The sequence below is a fragment of the Podarcis cretensis genome (assembly GCF_951804945.1).
Source record: "Podarcis cretensis genome assembly, chromosome: 5".
Lineage (NCBI taxonomy): Eukaryota > Metazoa > Chordata > Lepidosauria > Squamata > Lacertidae > Podarcis > Podarcis cretensis.
The window spans coordinates 28,492,638-28,508,124 of NC_137174.1; the positions used below are offsets into that span (position 1 = coordinate 28,492,638).

Sequence of the window (15,487 nt, forward strand, 5' to 3'; positions counted from 1 at the left end):
CACTGAGGTTTTACTCACAGCGCCACCCGCGTCCCCAAATGCCTTATAGGAACAAGTATAGAGGTAAAAGGGAAGGGAGAAAGAAATTTGCACAGTAACCAGATGGAGAGCTAATTGGTGAGAAGAGGCTCATCCTTCCTATACCAGGAGCCAGAGACTTGCCAACATGGATGAAATTATCTCATACATTCTGTGTGTATATTGGCTCTTCAGGCTCTTCAGGCAGTTAGTGGAAGCTACCGCATGGAAACAAGTCATAAGGCCTTTTAGTAACAGATTTGATGGAAAGAACTACTGTATGTTAATTTGAAGGGGGGGACACACACAATATTGAGAACTTAAATAGTGACAAAGTTCAAACATCTGGCGTAGACCTTTTCTCTACAGCTGTTAAATTCCAACTAGCACATTCTTTTTACCAGCATTTTTCTTTTTTCTTTCTAGCAAAGAAATCCAGTACAGAGATGAGGCTTATTACGTGTCTGACATTAATTTCTCATTGTTAAACTTATCTACAAAAGGCAGTTATAAAATTGCTCACGGCAATCAAGATCCTGGTTTCATGCCAGTTTTTCAACAGATAAGCACTTTCAAAAATAATTATTTTTCAATAGTGTTATTGAAGTTGAGAACAGTTTTTCCCCTTCAATCTTTTCAGTTTTCCTCTTAATTAAATCTGTTTTCTAGAATTGCGTCATGCACTACAAATACAAAAAGCTATGTTCTGCATTCAACATGCCTTTGACTATGGCATGGTCTTGTTGCGGTATTCGTAACATGTTCAAAATTTGTTATCCCATGCTCATGTGATGCTAGTTTTTATTTTTAATTATTGGCTGCCTGGGAATAAATCTCATCCACATTGGGGGCAGAGGGAGGTTAAACCAAACAAAAGAGCTTATGACCCATGTCTGACTAATACTAATAGGGGCTAATCTCATTAATGCACTCTTCTTAAAAGACATCTAGTAATGGAAAATGTGCCTTGTAATAGTTTCTTCCCATTGGAGTAAGTTTGCATCATTTAATTCCACTGGGTTTAAAGGCAGTTAGACTGATGATTAGTCACAGACACTGTGTTTTCATGCAAATGTATGGACACTACAAATTCAGAAGTTTAGTAATGCAGTAGTACTAAAAATGTGAAGTTTATTTTCACTTGGATTTGTGACCAGTGTTATATTTTTTAAAAAAAACTATAGTATTGTGGCAAATGTGTTTCATTTATTTTCAATCATTCTCACCCTATGCTAAATCTTAAGTTGCTTTAAAACTCATTTAAAGGAAGTAGTAATAGGTTTGTAGGAAGATTTAAGGAGCCCCCACCCCCACCCCACAATCGGGCATCTCGCTCCAGGCCCAGTGCCAGCTCTCAGTAGCCCTGGCTGGCATTGTCTCTACAGAATGAACTGTGTCTGCATTGAGGAGAAAGTGGGGCTTTCTCTGCTACTCCGTTATTCTGTCTCTGCATTTCCCTTTCCTGCAACCATTAGCATGTGGCTAGGAGGAGCTGGGTCTTAGGACACATTAATGGACTCATTTGAAGTCTGCTGGAATTAAATTGCCTTTCTTTGGCTATTAGCAAGGCCAGCTTAAGAGATGCATCTGAGGCTGAAAATACCACAAACACCTCTCCCTCTTCCCCGGCAGTAAAAATGCAATAATCATAAATTAAATAACTAGCAGTTGGCTACATTTTTATGAGACCCAACATCAGCTGCCTGAACTGGCTGCCTCACTCTACTGGCTGGTAGGGCTGTCTCTCTGAAATGGGTAGAACAATTTCTGCAAAGGATTACTTTGGTTTAAAAGTAATTCAACGTTCATTCCCAAAGGCTTGTGCCAGACAGCAATGCTCTGGGCTTCTGCAAGGGGTTTGGAGTTAGTGCCCATCCTATCCTAAGGAAAGAATAAGCATTTTCTTTTACCTTTTGAACTTTTGTGATGCAAAATTGCACACCTTTCCCTAGATAATTAGGGCATCACGATATGCTTTGATGGCAGAGTACATTTTCTGCCTCTTGTTGAATGCTATCCTGCCCAGCTTTGTTGCTTAAAGCCATTTTCCAATTAGTATAAATAATGTGCCCATTGGTTTAAAAGCACAGCTAATGGAAAATGCACTACAGATATTAAAAATATTATTCTGTCAGTTGAATTAACTAGTATATGTATTAACACATTTACTTGGGTTGGGTTTTGCTATTTCTATTTCTGAGCCCATTTTTTTTGGGGGGGGGGACTGTTGTAGTTATCAAAATGCTGAATGAAGGTTGTTGGTTTAAACACGGGTGTATTTCAGGAACATCTGCAAGTAATCCCTGGTAACCCAAAATAATTAAAAGAGGTAACTACAAAATGGTTGGAGTAAACCTAATCAGAACAAATTTAGCCACTTTTAAAAATTATTCTAGTTTAATAGTGGATAAGTATGGAAATTTCTTTCTATGTCGCTCGTGTTCACCCTGCCCCTTTATTTTATCTGGGGAAAGCATGCATGAAACATGTATGATCAGTGCAAATGAAGTGATTGTGTTCCTGAAATATACTCAGAGTCGAGAGTGGATTTCATGCTCTTTATTCAGCTCATAGTGGTGAGGAGGAATAGAAGTTCCCTCAGAATGTCTGCTTTATATACGTTATTTACACAAGGGGCCCCATGTGATTGGCTAATTCCGGGATTCTCCTGTAGGCCAATCAGGTTGCGGATTCACTTCCACCTGGAGCTGGATTGGGTGGCTCCTGTGGACCAATCAGACTGCTGCATTCTGGATCCTATTGTTCTAGGACCAATCAGACTGCTGCATTCTGAATCCTATTGTTCTAGGACCAATCAGATTGCTGCATTTAGGATCCTATTCAACTCAGTACATAACAGTTCTCTTTACTGGAACTGCTTGTCCAATAGAGCATAACAAAACATTGATGCAGAGATGCCAGCAACTTTCTTTGCAACATTCTTTTTCATGTTGGAACTCTCGGGAATCTTCAGTGCAGTCACTAACCAGCCTCTAGCTTTAGCAAGGTGGTTGCATTACACACTGTGGGATTAGTTTTGTCACCCTTAGAAGCCAAACAGGGTTTTTCAAGGAACCACTAGAGACAGAGAGAGAAGACCTGACTTGAGTGCGCCACACATTTCTTTCAGAGAGTGCTCAACTGAGAGTGCTCCGCCCACATGGAAATCACAAATTCTTACTTAGAATCATAGAATTGTTGGACAGGACCTCAATGGTAATCTAGTCCAATCACCCCACCCTCCACTAGTAGTTCGCTACTTAAATTCATAAGTGACTAAACTTTTCTTTTAAGTGACTAAACTTTTCTTTTAAGATGCTATAATGTATTGTGTAGTTTGTTTTGAATGGATGCATTGACCAACTCCGACACAAAACAGCACTGACCAGGTGGCTGGGTGGAAGGAGGCAAAACCTAGGGATGGTGCTGCCGGCTTTTATGCCTTGCTGGCCGCGAGGGCACGCATACAGCCAATGGCCTCTTGGCCTGTGACACACACACACAAACATGGAGAAGCCAGCGGGAACTTGAGTCAGATTTCCAGGCGGCCAGGGGAATTCCCCTAACAGCTGCCTGGCCATGTGTGCTCCATTTTCACTGCCCAAAGATGGCCGCTGAACGTGAGAGGCCACAATAGGCACCCACCCAGGAAGGGGTAAGTGTCCATTTTGGGGTATCAGTGCTACTTTGTGCCTGAATATTTACCTCAATGGTGCACCCAAAAATGATGGTCACAATAATGCATCTTGTTTCAATTTCTAAGCAAAGGAAATGGTTAAAATCTGCATTCTTAGATCTAGTTGGATGGGGCTACTTGATACAAGGCTTCAGTTTCTGATTGGAACACGGGCGTAAAAGCTTACGAACACACGCGTACATATGTAATTGTGTTGTGTGTGTGTATGTATAAATTTTCCCTTGACATTTGTTATTACCTATAAAGTGTTGTAATTATCAGATTGCAGAAAACTGTTATTCATTATTTATTAACATTGATTCTTTACATAAAAGTCACTCAATTCATAACCACAGATTACCTCAGAAAATGCTGTTTACTGCAGTTCTTCTGTGTTAAGGAAATGAAGTACTTAATTATTAAAGAATTGTACTGGTGTTTTCTGTTAATAAATTCTGAAGGAGGCATGAAATAGAGAAGAGAATTAGCCGCAGAGTAAAAACCCACAAACATTTAGGCTGCTTATACTGATTTGGCAGGCCAAAGGAAACTGGCCCCTTGAACCAGTGCTCTCTATAAACTTTAAAGTAAACAATGTTTGCCTTTGAACTCTTTTCATTGATGTGTGACTCAAGAAAGATTCAAATAAGTATGGAAATGATTAGAAGGACCCAAAATGTTTTGGAAGAACCCAAAGTGTGTCGTGAATGCAAGTCTACTTTATACAGCAGTTTCTGAGGCAAAGTTCTTCCAAGCAGCGCATTGGGAGGGAAATCTGTTTCTGGACTGTACCACTTCTGAGTGTGAGTGAGGCAAACAAGACGGTGCAATCTACTCAGAGGTCAACTCCCTTACTTTCAATGAGATTTACTACTGCGTAGAGGGATGTAAGGAGGCAGCAGTTTGTGTCCCTTACTGTGATTGTTGCAAACAGCACTGTTACCACTCCACTGTAGTTTAGCATTTGCTAAAACCTATGTTAGTCATCTCATTATCTGCTATGATTGAAATTAACTTAATTGTGTCATTAATTTCAGTGCATTTCAGTGGAAAGGAACCCTCAAAAACAATGCAGAAAATGATAACCACTTATATAATATTTGTAGACTTAAAAACCAACAAAGATATGGTTACCAGACGTCCCCGTTTCCCAGGGACAGTCCCCGGATTTACAAATCAGTCCCCAGACAAAATCCGTCCCCAGAATGTCCCCGGTTTTCATTTAATGTCCCTGGATTTATATTTTAGCTGTTGTAGATTTATTAGTAGGCAATGAATGTTGCATGATTGGTTCAACGGCACAAGACACATCATATGGGGACTTCTGGCGAAGCAAAATGGGGGGGGGCATGGCAGCGAGCAGCTCCTGAAGCCAGCCAGAGCCAAATGCGCTACCAGGCTGGCTCCAGGCTGCTGAGTCTGCCACTGCTGCTGCCACTGCTGAGGGGGAACCAGGGACACTCAGTGTGTCAACTGGGGGAACCACTGATACACACACCCCATGACCCAAATTGAGCCGGGAGCGAGAGTGCCCGGCCACCCGGCCAACTGCCCAGCGGTGCTCTGGGGCCAGGAAAACCCTGGAGCCGATGCAGGGAAAAAGGGGAGAGGAGGAGAAGGAGAAGGAAGAGAGAGAAAGAGGAAGGAGAAAAAAGAGGGGAGCCCAAACCTTGCCACGCCACTGCTGTCGCCACTGAGGAAAAGTAGGAAAGCACTGGGAGGACAAGGACACGTGGCTGAAATCAAGCCTGACCCAAGCCTACTCTACAGCGGCTAGCGCTCCAAGAGAGCAGGCCGGGGCCCAGAGGAAGGCCATGTGACAGAGGTGACCACAGAAGAGAATATATTACAGTGGTACCTGAGGTTAAGTACTTAATTCATTCCAGAGGTCCGTACTTAACCTGAAACTGTTCTTAACCTGAAGCACCACTTTAGCTAATGGGGCTTTCCGCTGCTGCGTGATTTCTGTTCTCATCCTGAAGCAAAGTTCTTAACCCGAGGTATTATTTCTGGGTTAGTTGGAGTCTGTAACCTGAAGCGTATGTAACATGAAGCATATGCAACCTGAGGTACCACTGTACTTCTTTTTTTAAAAAAAAACACAACTAACTTTTTTTCTCTTTTCAAAAAAAAAAAAGTGTCCCGGATTCTTTGAAAAAAATCTGATAACCTTAAACAAAAGTCAATACCACCTGTGCAATTTCCATTCCTGACCTCAAAAAAAACACACACATGCAGATTGTTCCAATTTCCACTTCCATTTCTGTTTCTGATGAAATTCTCAGACATCCCTACTCCCAAGTAAGTGGCTGTAAGATTGCTGTCCGAATGCTCCTTTGTACGAAAGAAAGTTTCCTGGGCCTAGAAAATGAGGTGTTGGGGAGAATTCTAGACTAGCTTTTCCCCGACACACAAATTTTCAGGGTTCAGGAATGGGGAGGGAGGGCTACAGAAGAAGATACACTCATGTACTTGGAGCCTAAAGTGATACAGACCAGAAGAAATTCAGCACAGACTGCAAATTTGGTCAGAAATGTGAAGGTTTTTCAAAATGATCTTCAATGACCAGTGTATGCATATGTATTCTCTGCAGGAAGGTAAATAGTTTACAGGGTGAGGGGCAGTGGGAGGGGTTGACTGAAAGGCAATAATGAAGAAGTTTCTTTTTCTGGCCATCAACTTGCATATTGCCGATTTTGTAGCATGAATGTGCACCATATTCTTATCATAGTCTTGCAAAGCTGGCTTGCAAATAAAGTGAAGAAAATTGCAACAGCAGAAGCAAATGCTCTTTCTGTGGTTTTTCTGTCATCATCCATTTCCCCAGTCATTTGCAAAGTGAGCAAAGGATGCCCTTTCCTCACACCATTACACAGTGCTATCAGTCTTCACTACTGCATTGTCTACATTTGTGGAAGCTTAGGGCAAATTGCATAGCAATTGAGATGAACATTATAATAAACCTTCACTTACAAAACAGCTTTTCTGGGAATTGATTTATTTATCCCAACTCTATATATGGGCAAATTTGTGGATCAGCTGTTCTTACTGATTTTCCTCTGATAACAATAATACCAAGGCTGCATTCCTATGGGAATTTGCTTGAGTTTATCCTTTATTTCTGGGATTTATTTCTGAATAAGGAGACGTGTGATTTGGCTGCATAGCTCTCTTAGATCAGATCAAATCAACTCAGACAAAAGAAAGATTATTTAAACTTTGGTAGAATGTTGAAACGTGACAAGCTCTTTCATGCATAAATAGAATTAAGGCATGAGCCAGTAGGAAGTTATTTTATACAAGCTGAACCACGGGAGTGGTGCAAGAATGCACATTCATTTAAATGGTTCTTGGGCACGAGAACTCTGCCACTGCTTAGACTTTCCTCACCCAAACTAATACATTTAGCACACATGATTTTTCCTCAAATAGAGAACCGTAATTTATTGAGAATGCTGAGAATCATAGGTGCCAACTACCTGGGGCTCTGGGTGCCTGAGCACCCACAAAATTCCCCATGAAGGGGCCAGGCACCCACAAATTTCAGTGCCAGGACCATGCATGCTGCGTGACACCCACGGCCCCAGGCACCCACGGTCATGGGGCCAAGTTGGTACTCCTGTTGATGGGTAAACTACAGATTTCATAATTCTTTAGGGGTAAATTATGTGTTTTAAAGGTGCTTCAGATTAGCTTCTCTCTCTCTCTCTCTCTCTCTCTCTCTCTGTGTGTGTGTGTGTGTGTGTGTGTGTGTGTACAAATTGTAGAATATCCTGTTTTAAAAAAATATAAGATCACTTCCTGGGGTGGGGGATCATGACTTACAGAGGAGGGGAGAAAACATATTTGTGACTTTCTCTTAGTACATTCTGATCAATAACAAAGGCATCTGAGGGTCTTGTAGTCCAGAAAAAGATATGCCATGCAGCTGCAGAAAATACCACCCAGAGACTAATGGAGTGTCAGAGAGTTTAATTAGATACTGAGGTAGGAGTTATAGGCATCATTATGTACAACAGCACAGCCTGCAACTTAGAAAATCCTCATATTGTTAAAGAGTTGGTTAATATTGAACAAACACTTCTGTGTTTCCTCTTCTAAAGAAACCAGATCATTGTTTCCGTGCAATTGGAAGGGCAACATTCATTTATATCTAGTAGGAAAGACTGTATCTTGCTGAAGCTCAGCCAGATTTCAAACCCTTTGGCCCCATTCCAATTCTTAAATCCCACTGAAATCATTACTTATGAGTCATGACTAATTGGGCTTAAGTGCAACTAATCTAAATTGGATTGGGGCCATTGGCTTGAATCCTAATGTTTAGCAATGTGAATAGAAAGAAATTCTGTTCATGGAAGAAATGTTGCACTTACGGAAAGACACCTTCCATGTGTCTCACTCTTTTTCTGTTCATGGAGGAAATAGTTAGAATCCAAGCTGTCGAGGGATCCCAGTTTGGGGCTAAAAGGTGGTATGTAATAAAAATAAAACATAAGTATATAGGAGCATAAACAAGAATCAATGGAAACAATGGCAGCAAATCAACTGAAGTTAGTTGCACTTAACGCCCAAATTTATTGTGATGAAGTATTTCAGCAGTAGTTAATATCTGAATTAAGGCCAGTAGGTTTGAAATCTAGTTCAAGTTCGGCAAGCTATCTGGAGAAAGGTCTTTTCTACATTGTATCGGTAAAAGGTACCTTTCCAATTTCATGAAATGATCTGATCTCTGGACTTTCTTTAGCAGAGGTTAAAAAAGGTTTTTAAAAAACAAAACCTTATACAACAGCAAAGGCAGTCCATAAAACAGCAGAAATGAACATTTTCCATTTACAGATGGAAGAGGAATCAATTTTAAATGGATTTATACATGGCAGATGAGAGCTTTGTTCCCATCAGATCACCTCTCACATTGAGTACCTGCTTACGTCTGAGCCACTCATGCAGTGTCAGGGATTTTGTTTTAAAGCCCAAATAATTATATACAAACAATACATATCTGTGCAATACATATAAAAGAGTCAAGCCCTATGTTGTACTATATTTCTGTAGCATCAATATATATTAATACATACATATTTTATACACTTAAATGCATTACTGTGCATCTGTTTGTGTGCTGGTTACTTTAGCAAACCTGGAATATATGTATTTATAATATACATATAATATTATAAGTATAATGTATTTAATATAAGAGAATTGTACACTTTTTTTAGCGTATGTAAAGTGGCAGGGAATTTTTTAAAAAAATCATACACCTAAGCTGCTATGGGTGAATGATTCAACCAGCATGTTGCTATGCTTCCTGGTTAGCTGCTCAGCCATACACTTCTTTCATGTTTTAAAAATCCTGCATATAGTGAACTAGCACTTTAGGATGAAATGCTCTCTTCCTGCACACAAATTTTCTATGGAGGTGCTTTTTTTGTGGTGGGATGTTCGAACATGTAGTCCCCTCAAGTGATACTTGCCAAGCAAGACTGTGCTGTGACAATTCTGAAAGTATTCTCAGGACATGTCACTTACCATTCGAGTGGCCTTTTAAAACTCTTCCATACCCTCCAGCATTTCTCCAATGAAAATAGGGACGTCCTATTCTGTTATTAATTATTATTATTTTTATTACCCCACCCATCTGACTGGGTTGCCCCAGACACTCTTGGCATCTTCCAACATATATAAAAACATAATAAAACATTAAACCTTTAAAAACTCCCCTATACAGGGCTGCCTTCAGATGTCTTCTAAAGGTTGTGCTGTACAGTGGTACCTCAGGTTACATACACTTCAAGTTACAGACTCCGCCAACCCAGAAATAGTGCTTCAGGTTAGGAACTTTGCTTCAGGATGAGAACAGAAATTGTGCGGCGGCGGCGCAGCAGCAGGAGGAGGCCCATTAGCCAAAGTGGTGCTTCAGGTTAAGAACAGTTTCAGGTTAAGTACGAACCTCAGGAATGAATTAAGTACTTAACCTGAGGTAGCACTGTATAGTTATCTCCTTGGCTTGTGGGTCATATAACTCCGTACTCGCCAACATTTCTCCAATGAAAGTAGGGATGTCCTAAGGAAAAGCAGGATATTCCAGGATCAAATCAGAAACCAGGACGGCTTCTGTAAATCCAGGACAGTCCTTGGAATATAGCGACAAGTGGAGGCTCTGCTCTTCCTTCCAGATCCTCGAGCCTCTTTATCTGTCAGAAGTCACACTTTGGATTCAGGAGTAATCATGTACAGACCCAGTAATTAATAATGTCCTGAATTCAGTTTTGCAAACTGAAATGAAGTACTGTGTATGAATGATTGTTACTAAACATGGAAGTAATATTTTATTAATCAACATTAATGTTTCAGCTCTTATGGACCAACTAAATTTGGAATTTAATGGCATTTCCATGAAAAAGAACTATCTGTGTGGTTGGAGTATGCATTCTTAGTAGTAGGAAGTTTAAGAGAGTTGCTTCTGTCCTGTTAGACAATTGGAAATAAATATTTCCATGTGATTTATGTAACTAAACAACACATTCTGGGCAGCATCAAGCTAGAGAATAAACAGTTTACATTAACATTTGAATAATGAATTAATCTGACAAAATCAATGTTTGTGGACATTCTGGGAAGAAAGAGAGGCGATTAAATTAATCCTATAAATTTTTCATGATGAAATATACTCAGCATTATGACATTCAGTATTTGCTGGGTTTCTGAGTAGTAGAACCAAAATATTGACCTAAGCATGCATGGCTGGGAAACTCATAAATAGTAGCAGCTCAAGAAGGAATTAAATGAGAGAAAGTGAAAGAAGAAGAAATAGTGCACATTTTTAAAATGGAACTTGAATCAAAAATGGATGCTGAATCTCAATCCTTCACTGCCTCTGATGCACATTTAAAATTTCACAGAGGCTAGAAAGTAAATGGAGAAATTTGCTTTTGATGCAAGATCTTTTCTGAACAAGAGTACAATACAAGACTTTCTATTTTGTTCTATCCCCCTCTCTGTTTATAGTGGTTCATCAGGGCTTTCATCCATAGTGCTAATTCAGTTTTGCAACCTGGTTCATAAACCCACACACCCCGTTAAATGCTAGTTCAGTTATTAGTCTTGTCTCTCCATGCTTCAAGCAGTTTATTTTGACTCGGAAAAAAACCTCCTGCATATATGTGTGTGTGTGTGTGTGTGTGTGTGTGTGTGTGTAATTTTCAAGTTACCCATTGCTGCTGGGAATGAAGGTTAGACTGAAAATTGTCAGTAGTTGCTCTCCATAGCAAGCTTTCGCCTGATTTAAACTAAAACATATTGCAGGTCAGGGGTTTTTTCACAGTTCATCTCAGAAATGAAAAAGGTTCCTTCAAGGAACATCCTTGTAACAATATAATTTTAAAATTGCCACTGCTGCTTCCTCTGCTGTAAGGGGGATGCCGACAATGATGCTTAGAAAGTTGAGGTAATTTTATCTGTTTTAGTGTTTTAACTTTTGTATGTTTCAAAGTAGGGCTACAATTTTTTCTTGATTTTACTGTTTAGTCTTTTAAAAACCACTGAGTTGTTTTTTGTTTTGTTTTTTACAATCAAGCAATGTAACAAATAATAAATAAATAAAGTTTCCTCCCATAGGCCCCCTCTGACATCAGAGTCCTACCCCCACCAGATTGAGGGGGGATTTACAGCTGTAGCAGCACCACAGTCTTACACATAGGAGATTGCAAGCCACCCAAAAGCACTTTGTGGGCAATATTAAACTGGCAGCTTCCCACTTGTCTGCCGCTGCAGCCTAATAAAGGCAGAGTTCTGGACAAAGGATAGGAGGATGAGTCCAGTCCAAGGGTCATGCTGGTGGATAGGGCCCATGGCCCTCTCAAATTATTGCTGTGCCAGCTCTCTGCTCTTATATATTGTTTTTATCCTGCCATATGATTCGCAACACTTTGCAAAGTTTCTGATTTGGAATACACTTTGAACTTCTGCATAGCAGCAAACCATTTAAATGTGGATTTTCTTTTGTCTAATCTTACTTTTCCACTGAAACAGATTGCTTCTTTGATTTCAGTAAAAACATTGGACTAAACTTATCTGTTTTATTTGGATAGCTTTCCCTAGTACATTTTCCTATTTTATTTCCCCTAGAGAATTAAATCTGATAAAGATAGCTATAGGAATAGGCATCCATAATGATTTTCTACTTGTGGTTGAAAACTGAGAAACAGATTCCTAGGCTGCAATCCTATGCACGTCTACAAGTCCCAATGAGCACAGGCGTACTCAGTGTTATTTTTATAGAAAAAGAGGTGCTGGAACTCATCGTGAACATCTCCCTTGTTCTCTTATAATGGCATTGGCACCTGCCTGAGAGGTGCTGGAATTCAGTTCCGCAGAGTTCCCACGAAAAGAAAAGCCTTGGGTGTATTTAATTCTGAATAAGCATGTATAGGATTGCATAGGGATGGAAGGGCTTACGGAAGGGACCAATTCTCATTTTCTCAATCTTAAATTCAGTTTGGGTGGACCTGAAGTTGTTGGCTTTGGATATTCAAGGGTTCCATCTCCTGATCAGTACAGACAATTCGTGAAGACCTACGTGACCAGACAGGGTCTCTGCTAAAAGGTTTTTGGCTGATTCAAATGGGCCTATCAGGCAAGGTTTTAGACACTTTCAGACCCTCCAAGTGTCCATATTTTCCAGGGCCATCCTGGTTTCTGATTTGATCCTGGAATGTCCCACTTTTCCTTAAGATGTCCCTATTTTCATTGGAGAAATGTTGGAGGGTATGTAGTTATCTGACCCCCGAACCATCTGAAGGAAATTCTGTATAGGGAAGGGTATTTTTTTATGTTCAATGTTTTATTATGTTTTTATGTATGTTAGAAGCTGCCCAGAGTGGCTGGGGCAACCCAGTAAGATGTGTGGGGTATAAATAGTAAAATTATCATTATGGGATGGGACGTCCCTATTTTCATCAGATAAATGTTGGAGGGTATGCACTTTATTTCCCTCAAAGTGGGCTTCTGCCAACTTGGTATACAACATCACTTGGTGGAGTTACTTTTTTTAAAAGTTAATGACATCCATGGGGTTTTCTCCAAGAGAGGTGAATAGGGGCATGAGTTGCAGCACCATTAAAATACCAGCTGCCATTTTAAGCAGTATTCTAGATAGCTTGGGTGGCTCAAACTTGTTTCCCACATCGTCTCTTCATGAAAGGTGTGCCCTTGGCTTCTATCCAGGTGCTGCACGTTTCTCAGATGGATCTTGAATTGGGTCCTCACCATACTCTGCTTGCATTTGAGTGGGAATTTCTCCTAATAAATACATTTTTGTATGCAGTTTTGGCTAATGTACAGGTTTTTTGGGAGACTATTCCCCCCAGCGCAATGCACTTTGGTATGTTATTTTCAGCAACATCTGTGCTTTTTTTCTGGGAGTACTCAAGGGTATGTAGTACCGACACCTTTTTTTTCTAGAAGAAAAGCACTGAGTAACATATTCATTTTAATGCACACTTTCTCTTGATATATGCAATTTTATTAACCTTATTTGGTTGGACAGCTGCATTACAAAATTTGGATAAGTACCAACTTCGAAGGGCAACTGTGTTTCAATTCTCAATCATTTTTGGAAAGTAAAATTTTTATAGATAGCCTTTAAATGCAAACTGAACTATTTTTTCCCCATTTCCCTAAGGTTGTGTATCTTTTTTTCCTGAGAATTAACAGTACTTTAGCAAAGTTTGATGGCATTTATGATCTACACAACGAAAACAATACTGAATAATCAGGGCAGTTTAGTTTGCGGAAAATCAACTGCATATGGCTCCAAAATTAATCATGGGTTAAATGTCCTGGGGACTGGAGCTTGAATACTTCGTCAGTTCTAATGGCAAAATCAACAGCTTTGGCTGATCCATGCATATTTTAGAACTGTTGACATGCCTTTTAGTTCAGATTAATTATTTTGATTGGCTTAAAGAAGACGTCTCTACCTGGGTTACTTCTTCCATTCTTTCCTAAATGCAAATTCTTAAACACATGACCACCAGCAGAAGATACAGCCAAATTAAATACTTTTAAGTCCCATTTATTTTCCATGGCAGAATTAAGAATATGCTCAACTCTTTCCCACTGAAATAATTGGGATTTAAAGGTGATAAACTTTGGCTGAATCAGGCCCAAGTGTCTTTAAATATTAAGAACAAAGGATTGTATTCATAGAATTGTAAAATTGTAGAGTTGGAAGGGACCCTGATTATCATCTAGTCCAACCCCCTGCAATGGAGAGTCTCAGCTAATGCATCCACGACAGATGGCCATCTGACCTTAGTTTTAAAATCTCCAAGGGTGGAGAGTCCACCACCTCCAAGGAAGTCTCTTCCATTGCTGAACAGCTCTTACTGTCAGAAAGTTTTTCCTGATGTTTATTTGGACTCTCAGTCTCCTCTTATCCTGGCTGTACATACCCAGCTGCCTCAGCTGTTCCTCATAAGGCTTAGTTTCCAGATCCTTGATCATCTTGGTCACCTTCCTCTGCACACATTCCGGCTTGTCAATATCCTTCTTAAAGTGTGGTGCCCAGAACTGGACACAGTACTCCAGGTGTGGCCTGACCAAGGTAGAATAGAGTTAGGACTATTACTTCCTTTGATCTGACACTATACTTCAGTTGATGCACCCTAGAATAACATTAGCTCCCCCCCCCCCCGCTGCATCACACTGTTGACTCGTGTTAAGCTTGTGGTCTACTGAGATCCCTCAATCATTTTCACATTTACTACTGTCGAGTCAGATGTCCCCCATCTTATATTTCTGCAGCTAGTTCTTTCTGCCTAAGTGTAGAACCTGCTATTTGTCCTTATGTTAGTTTGTGCCCAATTCTCCAATCTGTTAAGGTCATCTTGAATCCTGATTCTGTCTTCTCCGGCATTATCTAACACTCCCAACTTGGTGTGTTCTGCATATTTGATGAGCATCCTCTCAATTTCTTCATCCAAGATGTTTATAAAGATGTTGAACAACAGGCCTAGGACAGAACCTCGTGGCACCCCATTTGTCATTGCCATTTCCAGGGTGACCAAGAACCATTAGCACTCTTTTGGTTCAGTTGGTTAACCAACCACAAATCCCCCTGTTATCTCATCCAACCCACATATTACCAGCTTCTCTGCAAGCATATCATCGGGGATTTTGTCAAATTCCTTGCTGAAATCAAGATATACTACGTCCACAGCATTCCTCTGATCCACCAAGCTTGTAATGCTACCAAACTCTAGTCAGTTAAGTCCTACTCAGAATAGACCCACTATAATTAACCAGCATGAGTTTGACCAAACTGTGGGAGGCAGTGGAAGACAGAAGTGCCTGGCGTGCTCTGGTCCATGGAGTCACAAAGAGTCGGACACGACTAAACAACAACAAATTACTGGTAATCAACCTAAACTAGTCATGTCCATTAATGTCAATGGATCTACTCTGCGTAGGACAAGCATTGACTACCACCCCAAAGTACTTATAATCCCTATTTCTGATGTCTTTTGGTGCAGGCATTTGAAGTATTGAAAAGGTATGGAAAGCTGTATCTGTTCAAATTTTTTCTACAAAACAACCATTAAAAGCTGTTCAAATTTTTTCTACAAAACAACCATTAAAAGCTCAGGAGCCCCAACCTCCTGTACACCTCGTTGTCTTACTACCTATGGAGAAAAGATAAAGCTCGCTTCCAGAGCTGCATAAATTGTGATCCAATGGTGAGTAGAAGGCTTTGGTGAGACTAACAAAACAGAATTTGATAGCAGGTTTTCA

At 40.2% G+C, this 15,487-nt stretch overlaps 1 long non-coding RNA gene across 3 annotated transcripts in view; it reads left to right on the top strand.

The window, feature by feature from the left end:
- The window catches only part of LOC307215942, a 576,636-nt gene that overhangs the window by 39,733 nt on the left and 521,416 nt on the right, over window positions 1-15,487 (top strand). The gene's annotated exons all lie outside the window — the stretch shown is intronic.